The sequence below is a fragment of the Phaseolus vulgaris genome, chromosome 10 (genome assembly GCF_051622355.1).
Source record: "Phaseolus vulgaris cultivar YP4 chromosome 10, ASM5162235v1, whole genome shotgun sequence".
NCBI lineage: Eukaryota > Viridiplantae > Streptophyta > Magnoliopsida > Fabales > Fabaceae > Phaseolus > Phaseolus vulgaris.
The window spans coordinates 9,163,849-9,177,280 of record NC_143507.1 but is presented as its reverse complement, the minus strand read 5'-3'; the positions used below and the strand labels follow the sequence as shown (position 1 = coordinate 9,177,280).

Genomic DNA, 13,432 nt, shown 5'->3' with positions numbered 1-13,432 from the left:
TTAGGGTTTTGACCTAAACAACAATACTTAACATATTTGAGTGCTAGAAATAGACTTGAAATGTCAATTTCCATTAACGTCTGAGTGTGATTCTAAGTTTTTTTTATAAATATGCGAAAAATTGATATTTAGGAAACATTCTTAAGAATTTTATATGCGAGAAATCGATATAAATGAATTTTCTACAGACATCAATTTCAATCAAAGAACTTAATATTAATATGCTAATCAAAATACATGAGAGTGAGAAAGATGAAACCTAATCCCTATTTTTCCAATTTGAAACAACTAATTCTTTGTCTGTTTTCTTATTGATCATTGCCAACACAATTTTTATTGTTCTGTTTTATATTTAGTGATTTTTGTACTTGATAATTCAACTGTTCCTTGTGGAATCGATATCCGTCCTTAAGCACAAATTATTACTTTTGACAAGGCGGTGCACTTGTCATAGAAATTCATCAACTGTTGTTGCATTCTACAGGTTGGGGTGGACTAGAGATGTCAAGAACTACGTTCAACAATGTCCCACGTGTCAACGCAACAAGTATCTGCCAACAAATCCCCCAAGGGTTACTCCAACCACTCCCATTACCAGATCAAGTGTGGGAAGATTTATTAATGGATTTTATAACGCACTTACTAGCCTTAGTAAGTCACTCTGTGATATGGGTCCTTCGTGACCGCCTCACGAAGTATGCTCACTTTGTGGCACTACCCACACAATTCAATGCCCAACAACTCGCCAAGTGATTCTCAGTAGAGATTTTTCGTCTTCATGGACTGCCAAAAACCATTATCTCAAATCCAGATCCCTTATTTGTCAGTACATTTTGGAAACACCTATGCAAGGCACAAGGCACAACATTAAAATTTAGTTCCGTTTACCATCCGCAAACAGACGAACAAACAGAAGTCCTTAATCGAAGTTTGGAAGCCTACCTACAATGCTTTGTTGGTGATCACCCTCACAGTTGGTTCCAATATCTCCATCTGGTGGAACTTTTGCACAATACGACATATCATTCCACCATTGGCACCTCTTCGTTCCATTCTTTGTATGGAAGACAACCTCCCACCACCTTAGATCTGTTACACAGTCCACACTCAGGCACCACCATTGCAGATTTGTTGCACCAATGCACGCTGGTTCTCCATGCCCTCAAACAAACCCTTCGCCGAACACGTCAATGAATGTGCAACAAGGCCAACCGTCACCGATCCGAACGCTCTTTTAACCTAGATGATTGGGTATGGATATGTCTTCAACCTTACCGCTAACAGTCGGTGGAACTTCGTCCATGTTCGAAGCTCGGCTTTCGTTACTCGGGTACTTACCAAGTGCTTCGCCGCATGTTGTGGCCTACGAACTCCGTTTACTAGCCACCTCACGAGTACACCCAGTACTCCATGTATCCCTCCTCCGTGTTTTCAAAGGAACCCATGTAGCCACTGAACTTAACCCACCCTCTCACGTGGATACTAACTTTCAAAATCCTTTGAATCCGCAATTAAGTCACTCACATAACCCTCAAAGACTTTCAAATGACCAACCACTTCACTCACCTAACTCTAAAGCCCTTTCAAATGAGAAATTAATGCCCCCACCTAACTCTGCACCACTTCACTCACCTAAAGCACTTTCAAACCCGTAGTTAATGCGCCCACCTAACTCTGTAAAATTTTCAAACCCACCATTAATTCACTCACCTAAAGATTCCCAACCCCAACACCTCACACCTAACAATTCTCCAACCTTCCAAAATAGTGCACAAACAAGCCAACCCAATGTTCACCCATACATCCTCATTCCTAGCCCAATAACTGCCCTTCGACCCAAAGCAATCCAACCACTCACTTTGAGGACAAAGTGCTTGAACCGGTGAATGTGTTACAACTTGGCCCAACAACAATAGGCCTAAATGTCATATTACTAAAACCAAATGGATGGAAGATTACATTATGTAATAAACCAGGTGTTATTAGAAATATTATGAAATAATGTAAGGCCCATTTGGCCCATAGAACTCCTATTTAGGACTGAATTCAACAGTAATGAAGAGCATAGAATTTTGATGTTACCTTAGTGTTCATTAATTTTATATAGCTGTAGAAAGAGTTTATTAGTAACCATTCAATAAAAAATAATTTCACTAAGATTAATCCAACATTAATATGGAAATTTCCTAAAGAAACCTTTTTAACTTCTAAAAAATGAGTTTTTATCAATTATTTTTTCATTGATTATTAATGGAACCACCTCATAATATGTAGTTTTAAGTATAATAAAACTAAAATAAAAAATGTATTTAAAAATCAAATTATTATTCTCTAAAATACTAAAATTACTTACAAATTCTATATGTTAGAAAGGTTAGGTTTATGTGGCAAATGGATTCATTGGATAAAGTGTTGCTTAGAATATGTTTTTGTGTTGGTGTTAGTGAATGGTAGCCCAACTAAGGAGTTTTTCCCAAAGAAGGAGCTTCGTCAAGGTGATTTGTTAGCTCCATTTTTGTTTCTTATTGCGGCATAAGGTTTGGCAAGTGTGTCAAGGATGGCAGTAGAGAAAAATTTGTTAGATAGCTTGGAAATTGGAAGGGCGAAAATGAAGGTAAACATGTTATAGTACGCTAACAATACTTTATTTATTTGTGAAGCCAACACTAAAAGTGTCTTCTGTATCAAGGCGATTTTGCATTGTTTTGAACTTTCTTCTGAGCTTAAAGTGAATTTTTTTTGAAGAGCAGAATAGGTGGGCTGGGGATTGATCAGTTACTGCTCCAGCGTTTTGCGGTGATTCTTAATTGTGATGTGATGGTAACTCCTTTCGTCTACTTGGGTATACCGGTTGGGGGGTGCCGCAAGAGATGAGCGTTTTGGGGTGGGATGGTAGCGAGACTTAAGACTAGGTTGTGTAGGTGGAAAGGCAAGTTTTTGTCGTTGGCTGGGAGGATTTGTCTAATTAAGTCAATACTTTCTTTTATCCCGCTATTTTATATGTCTTTATTCAAAATGCCCTTAGTGGTGGCAAACGAGTTAGTAAGGATTCAAAGGAATGTGCTTTGGGGGTGGGGTTTTGACGGAAGAAAGATTGCTTGGGCTTCTTGCAAAAAGGTTTGTGAGCCCCGCAAGGCTGGGGGTCTTGGAATCATTGATTTGAAGGTTTTTAACACAGCTTTGCTAGGGAAGTGGATTTGGGGGATGGGATTGGTTAAGGGTGGTCTATGGAAGGAGATTCTTGAAGATAAATATGGAGGTTGGAGAAGTTTGAGAGAGGGAGGGAAAAATTGTAGGGGATCTCTTTGGTGGAAATATTTGAAGGAGGTGTGGTCTTCGGAAGGTTGGGGAAGGAATTTTGAAGATGCTTTCAAGTGGAAGATTGGTGATGGAAGGGAAGTTTCCTTCTAGGAGGACAATTGGTTGAGTTGTGGTGCTTTGAAGAGAGTCTTCTCGAGGTTGTTCTCACTGAGCTCATCCAAAACTACTAAGGTGGTTGAGCTTGGAGTCTGGACTAATGGTGTTTGGGTTTGGCATTTAGCATGGCGAAGGAGTTTCTTCGAATGGGAGAAGCCTATGGTGAGTCATTTTTTCCAAGTTATGCAAGGGTTGGGGTTGGATTTGGAAGAGGAGGATAGTTGGGTTTGGAAGGTTGGGAAGTTTCAAACATATACGGTTAACTCTTCCTATGTTTCTTTAAGGAGGGATCAAGAAGGGGAGAAGTCTTATGCATACAATAAGTTTTGGAGGTGTAAAGCTTTGTCTTCTGCATTGATCACTGCTTGGAGGGTTTGGAGAATAAGATTGCTACTGGGGTCAATTTGGAAAGGCGTGGGATTACAATCGAAAGTCCTTTGTGTAGTTTGTGCGAGTTAGAGGAGAAGTCTTGCCATCACTTATTTTTCGAATGCAGATTAGCTTGGCTTGTGTGGAGTCAATGCTTTGCTTGGCTTGGAGCGACGACCGTGTTTCACAATGATCCTTTGTTAATTTTTTTATAGTTTAGGATGTGCAATATTTCTGATTCAATTCATGAAGTCTGGGGAGCAATTTGGGATGGAGTAGTAAGTGAAATTTGAAAACACAAGAACAATGTCATATTTAATAGGGGTGTGGTTGATGAGTTTGAATTGTTTGCGTTAATTCAAGTAAAGGTTTGGTCTTGGATTACTTCCAAGTCATGTTTTGTTTCGTCCTCTTACTCTGACTGGTGTATGGACCATTTGGTGTGTACGAGGTTGGTTTCTTGATATTGTACCTTGCGGGTTTCTATTTTTGTTGGTTTTTGAGGTTTTTGACAGGAGAGTTGGTCTGTTGGCCGCTGGAAGTGTTTCTGGCTGTTAGGGAAGATTAATACAAACTTTTTGTATAAGGACTGGACTAGCCCTAAAGTAGTTCATATTTATTGATTCTTTATTGTTGATAAAAAAAACTTACTAATTCAATTAAAATCTAATTTAAAATCTAATCTTAGTTAGTAGCTATAAAATCTTGTAATTAATGTTAAAAATAAATTTAGATTATGAAAACAAATTTTCCATCAATTATATAGAACTTAAATTAGTTAACCTGTTATATAGAAATCAGTTCATTGACTATTTTTATGAGACCATTTATAAAGACCAATTTAGTGACTATATAAAAATTAATTTAGTGATCATATATGAAAATCAATTCAATGATCATATTATATAGAAAATAATTTAATATCATATCTTATAAAAAATCAATTTAATGATTAAATATATAATGAACTAATGCTTGTCACTATGTTGGTATATAATCAATATTTATTATTAAAATATTATTTACTTCTTTATTTACCCACCTAATCTTTCATATTTTTATCTTTATATCTAAATTTAATTTCAATAAGTTTTAAATAAAATATTAATAATTAAAATTGGCTATATAATACAATTTAAATTATTCATTACAAATGTAACATGTAAGAATTCACATATATTTATTCTTATTAATTTTAATCATAATTTTATTTTTATATTTTCTAAAAATTATTAAAAAAATTAATTATATAAAAATTAGCAGTAATCATGTAACAATTAAAATCTGGATAACTAATTAATTATTACTGTCTAAAGTAATTTCTATTATTAATAAATATTTTAAGTAATAATTTTTTTTTTAAATAATATCTAATTTGATTAATATAGTAACTAAATATTTTTTAAAATTTATTTTTATTTAATAATTTTTTTATAATATAAAATATGCATATTAAAATATCAATTTTATCTAATCATAATTTGATGTGAAACATTATACTTATGAAAGCTTGATTTTTTGTAGGTTGATTTTTTCTAAGTTGAAATATTAATTTGATTTTTTTTAATGATTTTTTGTAGGCTGAATTTTTGTAGGTTGAAATATTAATTTTATTTTTTTTAAATGTAAAGGTTGATTTTTTTAGGAGTTTTAGGATAGCTTTATTATGTTCTAAGCCAAAAGTTCAAAAATTGGTTTTTTATATGGGTTGGATACCCTGAAATATCCTTTAATTCATCTTAATTCTTTGCATATAAAAAAATTATACTTATGAAAGCATGACATGTAGAAGATGTGTAAAGTGAACCCGTTTTTCAATATGGTAGAACTTTATTTGGTGTTGGTCATATCTAAAAGTTGAATGCATCTATTGTTATTAGTAGGGTACGAGGGTAGTTTTAACAAAAATATGTGGATGAATACATGTATGTTTATGATATTGTGCTTATCATAATACTTTTTTAAATAAAATATATCTTAATAAAATATATCTAAAAATATGTAATTTTATTTTCCATTATTACAAAAAATTATAAAATATTTTTATGTATCTTATTATTACTATAAAAAAATTATTAAATAAAAATTAATATTAGAAAAAGAAAACAATTAGTTCTTATATTAATTAAATTATATACTAATTTAAAGACTACACAAATATTGATATATAAAGAAATTTCTATTATTAATAAAATTTATAAACTAATTTTTAAATTGATATATAAATTAGTAATCAAAATTTTAGTTACCAACTAATTAAATTTTAAGGTGATAGTTAAAATTTTGGTAACTAACTAAATATAATTTAAAAATTATTTATTAATAATAAAAATTATTTTAAATGTTAATATTTTTTAATTTCTAAAATAATATCTAAAATAGTTAATATAATGACTAATTATTTTGTATTTTTAAAATAAATTTCTATGAAGTGATTTTATTGTAAAAAAAATTGCAATCAATGAATGGATGTAATTTATCATATTCGACGTCGAAGAATCATATTAAGCATTTTCCACTAGAGATACATTGGAATTTCCCACTAAACCCATCATAAGCCTATTGGAATTTCTCCATCAATGTTCTTCTCCCATAAATCACTTTTAAAATTATATTTATGTTATTTTATTAATCAATTAGCATTAATTTATAAATTTATTATCCACTTTCACATTTTTCACTTAATTTTTTATTTTTACATTCATCACATAAGTTTTTTACATATTTTATTTTATTGTAATATTAAAACGATGTTATTTAATATATATATATATATATGTATATATATAATATGACGTTTTTTTATAGAAACGTAATCATTTTATTACATATTTACAAAATCAATAAATTAAGTGTAATTTTTATAAAAAAAATACTATAGTAAAATATCAGAAAAAAAATGGAGTCATAAAATTCGTAAAATGTTAATATTTGTGAGCTAATATATATATATATATATATGTATGTATATATATATATATATATGTATGTATATATATATATATATGTATGTATATATATATATATATGTATGTATATATATATATGTATGTATATATATATATATATGTATATATATATATATATATATATGTATGTATATATATATATATATCGGTTTTTATCATTTTTTGTAGTAAAATAATAGACTAGGTAGCTTAATTTATTAATAAGATTATTCATTTAAAATTATGTATACACCTAAATATATTATTATAAATTATTTAGGAGTTCTATTAATTACTAAACTTGTAAGGAACTAGTTTTTTTTATATATAAAAGTTTTCATGTTATGTATCACTATGTAACTTGACATCTCAGTTAGACTAATACCTCAACTAACAACAATCATCTGTCATCACATGAAAAAAATATTATTAAAAAAGAAAAAAAATACAAAAAATAATATGGAGGGACTAGACCAAAATCCATATGTTAACAAAAACGATACATAAGTAGACTATACCTATTCATAAAGAATTCTAAGAACATACTAGATGGAAACCTATTATATAAATGAAATGATTTTCTATGAATAAATCCTAAATTAGCGAACTTATCAACACACACATACCCTTCACAGAAAATATGAGTAACCCTAAACCTGATTTTCCCACAGTAATTAAGACAAGTTGATATAACAGTAAAAGGGTTATACTGTGATTAACTAATTCTAAGCCTAAGGAGTACTACTACTAAAACTAGGGTTTACTAAATTTTTTTCTCCTCTTTTTATTTCCAGAATATCTCACTTATATATGTGAGATTTAATCCTAACATTACTTACCCTAGAAAACACTTTGTCCTCAAAGTGGAGTCTTAAGTGCAATTCGGTCGTTGGTGCTTCTTGGGCTTGGGTTGGACCGTTTGAGCATTTGTTTAGTTGTGGGGTAGAGGGTTTTAGGACAGCTTCTTCCTGCACCTCCATGACTTCTTCTCCCACCCCCATACTAAAAGTACATTTACTAATATACCCTTCAGTAAAAATATTAAAAAATTAAAATAATAGGTTAATATACTTTTAACCTTTAACCTACCTAATCTTCACTTTCACTTTCGTGCCTTTTCTTTCTGTTCCTTCCAGCGGCGCCGCTCCACACCCCCATTCGAAGGTTTTTTTCTCTTGATCTCTCAGATCTCTCTAAACCCCACATTCTCTATCACTCACACATCCAAAGTGCCCTCTTCACAGGTTAGTAAGTTGAATTTTCCAGATTTTGCATTGCTTTTGAAACTTGTTGTTGTGTAATCTGGTATTGTAATTCGTTTGTTGTGTAATCCAGTACTCTGCATTTTTTCATAATATGCACCAGATTATGTAATCCGGTATAGTTGAGAATGTAAAGTAATACCGGATTACTTAATCCGGTTTAGGTTATTTAAGTAATTCCGAATTAGGTAATCCGGTTTAGGTATTTTAGTAATTTTGGATTACGTAATCCGGTTTAGGTTTACATTGTGTGTGTTTCGGATTATGTAATTCGGTAGTGTTCTTACAAAGTTTGCATTTTGGTGATTTTGCGTTTTTGTTATGTATTTAGTTTCCAACCCACTTGTTAAAAACTTTTTTTAAATTTTATATTATGTAAACAAATTCATGATTATATTATTTATTATTTGTAAATAATTGAAATTTAAATTGTGTTGTGGATAGATATGGCTAAAACTAGAGGTGGTGGATCTCAGGATCATGATCGCAGAAGACCGACGACATCCGTCCGTATAAGAGACCGAGGTGGTGTCGAGGAAAGGATTGGTGATGATGTTCATATTGATAATGACAATGAACAAGGATTACAGAATGATGACCAAGTAGACCAGGGAGAAGGGTTTCCTGGAGGACCTTCTGATGTGTCTTTACTGGTAAATTTTGCTGACCATGTTGCTGTTAAGCTTTGGGAGGGTGAGGTAAGAACGAAAAAACTTTCAATTAAATTATCTTTATTAATTATTGTTTAAATTTATTTAATTATATTTAATATATACAAAATTTATATTAGGATCGGGGAGAACTTAAATTGATGTCTCACGGTAGGAAATTACGTAAATTTGGGATGCCTCATGCTAATATTGAGCTACTTGTACAAAATTCCGGATTGTTTAGTTTGTGCAATATAAGTTATGAAGTGGGTGACAAGGGATTGATTTCAGCCTTTGTCGAAAGGTGGCATCGGGAGACAAACTCCTTCTACCTTCTCGTAGGTGAGATGACCATCACACTTGATGATGTGTCATCTCTTTTACACCTCCCCATTTTGGGTCAATTCCCAACATATGTGCCCTTAGAGTACAACGGAACTGCAACAATTTTAGCTGAGTTACTAGGGGTGGATGAGACTCGAGGGAAGGCTGCGATGAGGCAGTGTCGATGCGTCCACATACGATTGAGTTGGCTTCGAGATATATATGAGGAATGTTGCGCTCAAGAGGCTTGGGAGTGTGCTGCCAGGGCTTACTTGTTGCATCTGCTTAGATGCACTATTTTTGCAGATAAAAGTGCCACCTATGTATCTATATCGTACTTATTGTTATTCAGCAATCTACATATGTGTCATGGATATGCATGGGGAGCAACAACACTTACATATCTATATGAGCACTTGGGGGATGCATCTTATTTTAACACGAAGCAGTTGGCCAGTTATGCGACACTGGTTCAGGTATGAAACCATACAAATAATTAGCAATCACATGTTACATTCCATAATGTTTTGTATTAAATATTTTATAATTAATATGATTGAATTACGTAGGCATGGATTTATGAGCACTTCTCGGGCATGGGAAGAAGGGATATTAATCCCTCATATGACGATGTACACCCGCGGGCAGCACGGTATATCGTTGCCCATCAGATTTGCGCAGTTGGTGATGTGCGGGTGCAGTTGGATGGGGTCACACACCATGACATCATCTGGACTCCGTATGAGGACCATAGATTGAGCAGACCATTTGAGACCATTTATTTATTCTTGGGTCACTTGCGATTGGGAAGCTTATCACATAGACATATGCCCGAGCGTGTTTTGCGCCAATTTGGGTACGAGCAGAGCATTCCATCATCACCGATGGCGGCTGAGGCTCCTGGTGCACATGTCATTGATCAAAGGTGGTTGTAGTTTGATCACCACGTGGTGACAGGTTTGAGAGTTGCTTCTAGTCCATCTGCATGTGTTCCTGAGTACATGTCTTGGTTTAGGACGGTATCACACCCATACATTCGCAGAGGTGAACTTGGAGATCGACCTAGTGTTGTACCACGTCGTCGCCTTCGTAGTCCAAATGCTGAGCAGGCAGGTCATTCGTCTCAATATGAGCGTGCACATGCGGTAAGTTTTATTTTTATTTTTATGTGATTAAACAATATATTTAACAAGTTTAATTTATTTTGAAATTGGTGCAGTGTATATTTAGGCACATTGTCGGTATCCTCCAGCGCATGATAGATTGTCGTCAGGTCACTGAAGGCACTGACGCATATGAGAGTACGGAGGCAGTGCTGCAGTTGGCCCGGAGTGTGACAGATGACGGGGCAGTCTACACGAGACGATCACGTAATGTTCGTGGACGTCGTTGATATTATTTTTATTACATGATTGTAATGATAGTAACTTTGTATGTGTACAATATGATTTAATTAATTTATGTTATAGTGTTTGTTATTTTATTTTTTATCTGACATAAATGCGAATAAATTATGAATCGAAATTGAAGTAATAAATTATGAATCAGAACTTAAGTAATAAATTATGCATCAGAAACCGACATAATAAATTATGTTTACATCAATCGTCTCCAAGGTTCACATATGTCGGGCTAATACTGATTAATTGGGTAAAAGATTGCATCCGAGCAATGTAATATGATGACCATAACCTTGCCTCTGGGTAACAATGTGTACACCATAAAATGTCAGCGATAGGTATGGGACAATCATCAAGCAATTTTACCTGCACCACAAATGGAAATTAGCAAAGTAATAACCTTACCTGCACAAAGTGTTGAGTAATAACCTTACCTGCACAAAGTGTGAATCATACACATGACCAATACATAGTAATCAGTGTAGACTAGCATCGGTAGGGGGTGCAGTATGCAATGAAAAAATAGTAATATTTTGTTTCAATGACAAACAAATTAAGATAATATTGTATCTGCTTGCTATTAAGTACCCCATACCTGGAATTGTCATCCATTTTTCAACACTAGCCTGCAAAATGCAATAATGAAATTAGATTGCATACAAGTTCTATTAATCAATGCACATGAGTCTTATGAATATGCACTTACCACTGACAACTCATCCACTAGTAAGGACCTCTTGATATCTTCTACTCGTTGATGACCACCTAACAATGTTGCGTATTCTTCACGCCACTGAGATATTTCTTTGAATAAATCCATTCTGATGAGTGGCCATGACTCTTCACCCATCCCCAACAATGAGGCAATAGCACGAAACCCACAATGTCCATAAGCTTTAACATCCATTACATCCAAAATATAAGGGTGACATTTCGGATGAAATTGATCAAGCATGGGAATTGCATTGGTGTTGGTCATCACCTTAACCTTTCCCTTACAAGTCTTCAAAGATGATGAACTATCATTTACAAAATGGATGCGATCTACATGCTCAAAATATGAAGGAGTGCGTTTTTTGTAGACCTCTGAAATTTATTTCCTTGACTCTTTTGAGATCCTTTTGTCTTAACTACATTAAATGGTGCACATAATGTTGTAATGTCCGGATAGGCAATTTCACGAAACTTGTTTTTAATTGTCACTTTGCCACAAATATCAATTTCGTCGAACCGGGACAGAATCACATCCCATTCTTGATGAATGACAATTGAGATGATGAATCACATTCAGATAAACCTGAAAAACTCAGTCTCGTCCACATAACATGAACTTCATTAAGAGGAATGACACCCATAGCATACCTGGCTAACTGACAAGCACATGGTAATCCGTGAGTCTGTCTGAGTACACATCCACATCGTTCACTATCAAACCCCACATCATTGACCCGATCAAACTCTTCAGTAATGAGAATTAAAGCATGTTTAGATATAGAGCCAACCAACATTTTATACAATTGCACATTGAAATGATGCCTTAATCTCGTTATGTTGAAGTATAATAACATGCTTGATAGCATCCCAACACGAGCACAGGTCTCTCATGCTATTTTGTAATATTCGTTTCAAAGACCAATGAGCTTATTCAACCCTGTATAAGTATAAAACATAATAAAACAATTACACGTTATGCACGTTCTAAACAAAGTAAAGACATTCATATACCTGTTTGATGTTGTATTTCCCAAATGCATTAACAAATTTGTCCAACACTAGACAAACTTTTCTTTGTGCGGAATAATCCAAGTGTTCTTCACATATTCAAAAAGTAATGGCCACAGTGAACAAATAGTTTCAAAATTTTTAACAAACTCATCAAATTTACCAATCTCTGTACAGTCAATGATAGTCTTCCATGAATCCATCACAACTTCCCAAGCCTCGACAGAATCTACCAACATTTTACACTTTGCTTTAACATTCTTATTGATGTGAAACCGACAAAGAAGATTTCTTGTTTTAGGAAACACAATATTGATGGCATTCATCAAAGCAAGATCTCTATCACAAACAATGACTTCAGGCCCCACATGCGATGTCAAAAGTGACCCTCTAAATTTTTGTAATGCCCATATGAAGTTCTTTTCTTTATCGCTAGATAAGAATGCAAAACCAGCAAAAAAGGACAAACCTGTACAAGTTACACCAACAATCTCAAGCAAAGGCAATCGATATTTGTTTGTTTTGTAAGTTGTATCCATTAAGAATACAATGTTAAATGCATTCAAGAGTTTCACAGCATCAGGATGAGTCCAAAAAATATCACTAACAATATTTGAAGACTCATGACACGTACTCCAGTGAAGATAGTTGTCACGGTCTAACAACATCATTAACTGTTGTAATTCAGTTCTTGGTCCTCTAACTGATCTCTTGTACGAGTATCTTGCATTGTATATTTGCTTTATTGTTGTCATATTATCCTCATTATTCTCCTTCAAAGTACGTAGAATGTTACCTGACTTAACCATGCTTTTAGTCATATCAACAAGCATTGAATGTTCATTCGTTTTTAATCTGCCTGCATATGGATGACCAACTAAGGTATCATACAAATCATGATTATGAGTACCACATATTACCTTAAGTACCCAACCTTGACCCTTTCCAACCTCGCAATTTAAAGGGACATTCACATTTTCGAGTACCAGTTACACTAACCTCCAAACCATCTTTATACTTTTTGTAACTACCCCCCCTTTCACAGCCTAACAAGACATATGTCTTTCTCCCTTGCTTACCATTTGCTATGTCAGACCTAATAATGACAATAACAAAACCAAGTCCATAACCAACCCTACGGACCCATTCAAGTAAGTCTTCTCGCAAAGGAAACACCTACACAAAGTTATTCTAACAATATTACAAAATCACTTCTTCAAATTATAATGCAATAAACATAAATGAAATGAAATTTTATTCACCTCATCTGTTGTAAAATGGATACCATAGTCCCCTTCAAACAATCCATGTTGATGCACATAATTCATTAATTCTTCCAT

At 33.5% G+C, this 13,432-nt stretch overlaps 1 pseudogene; it reads right to left on the bottom strand.

The window, feature by feature from the left end:
• Window positions 1–10,571: 10,571 nt before the first annotated feature.
• On the bottom strand, window positions 10,572–13,432 carry LOC137813502 (protein FAR1-RELATED SEQUENCE 5-like; annotated as a pseudogene).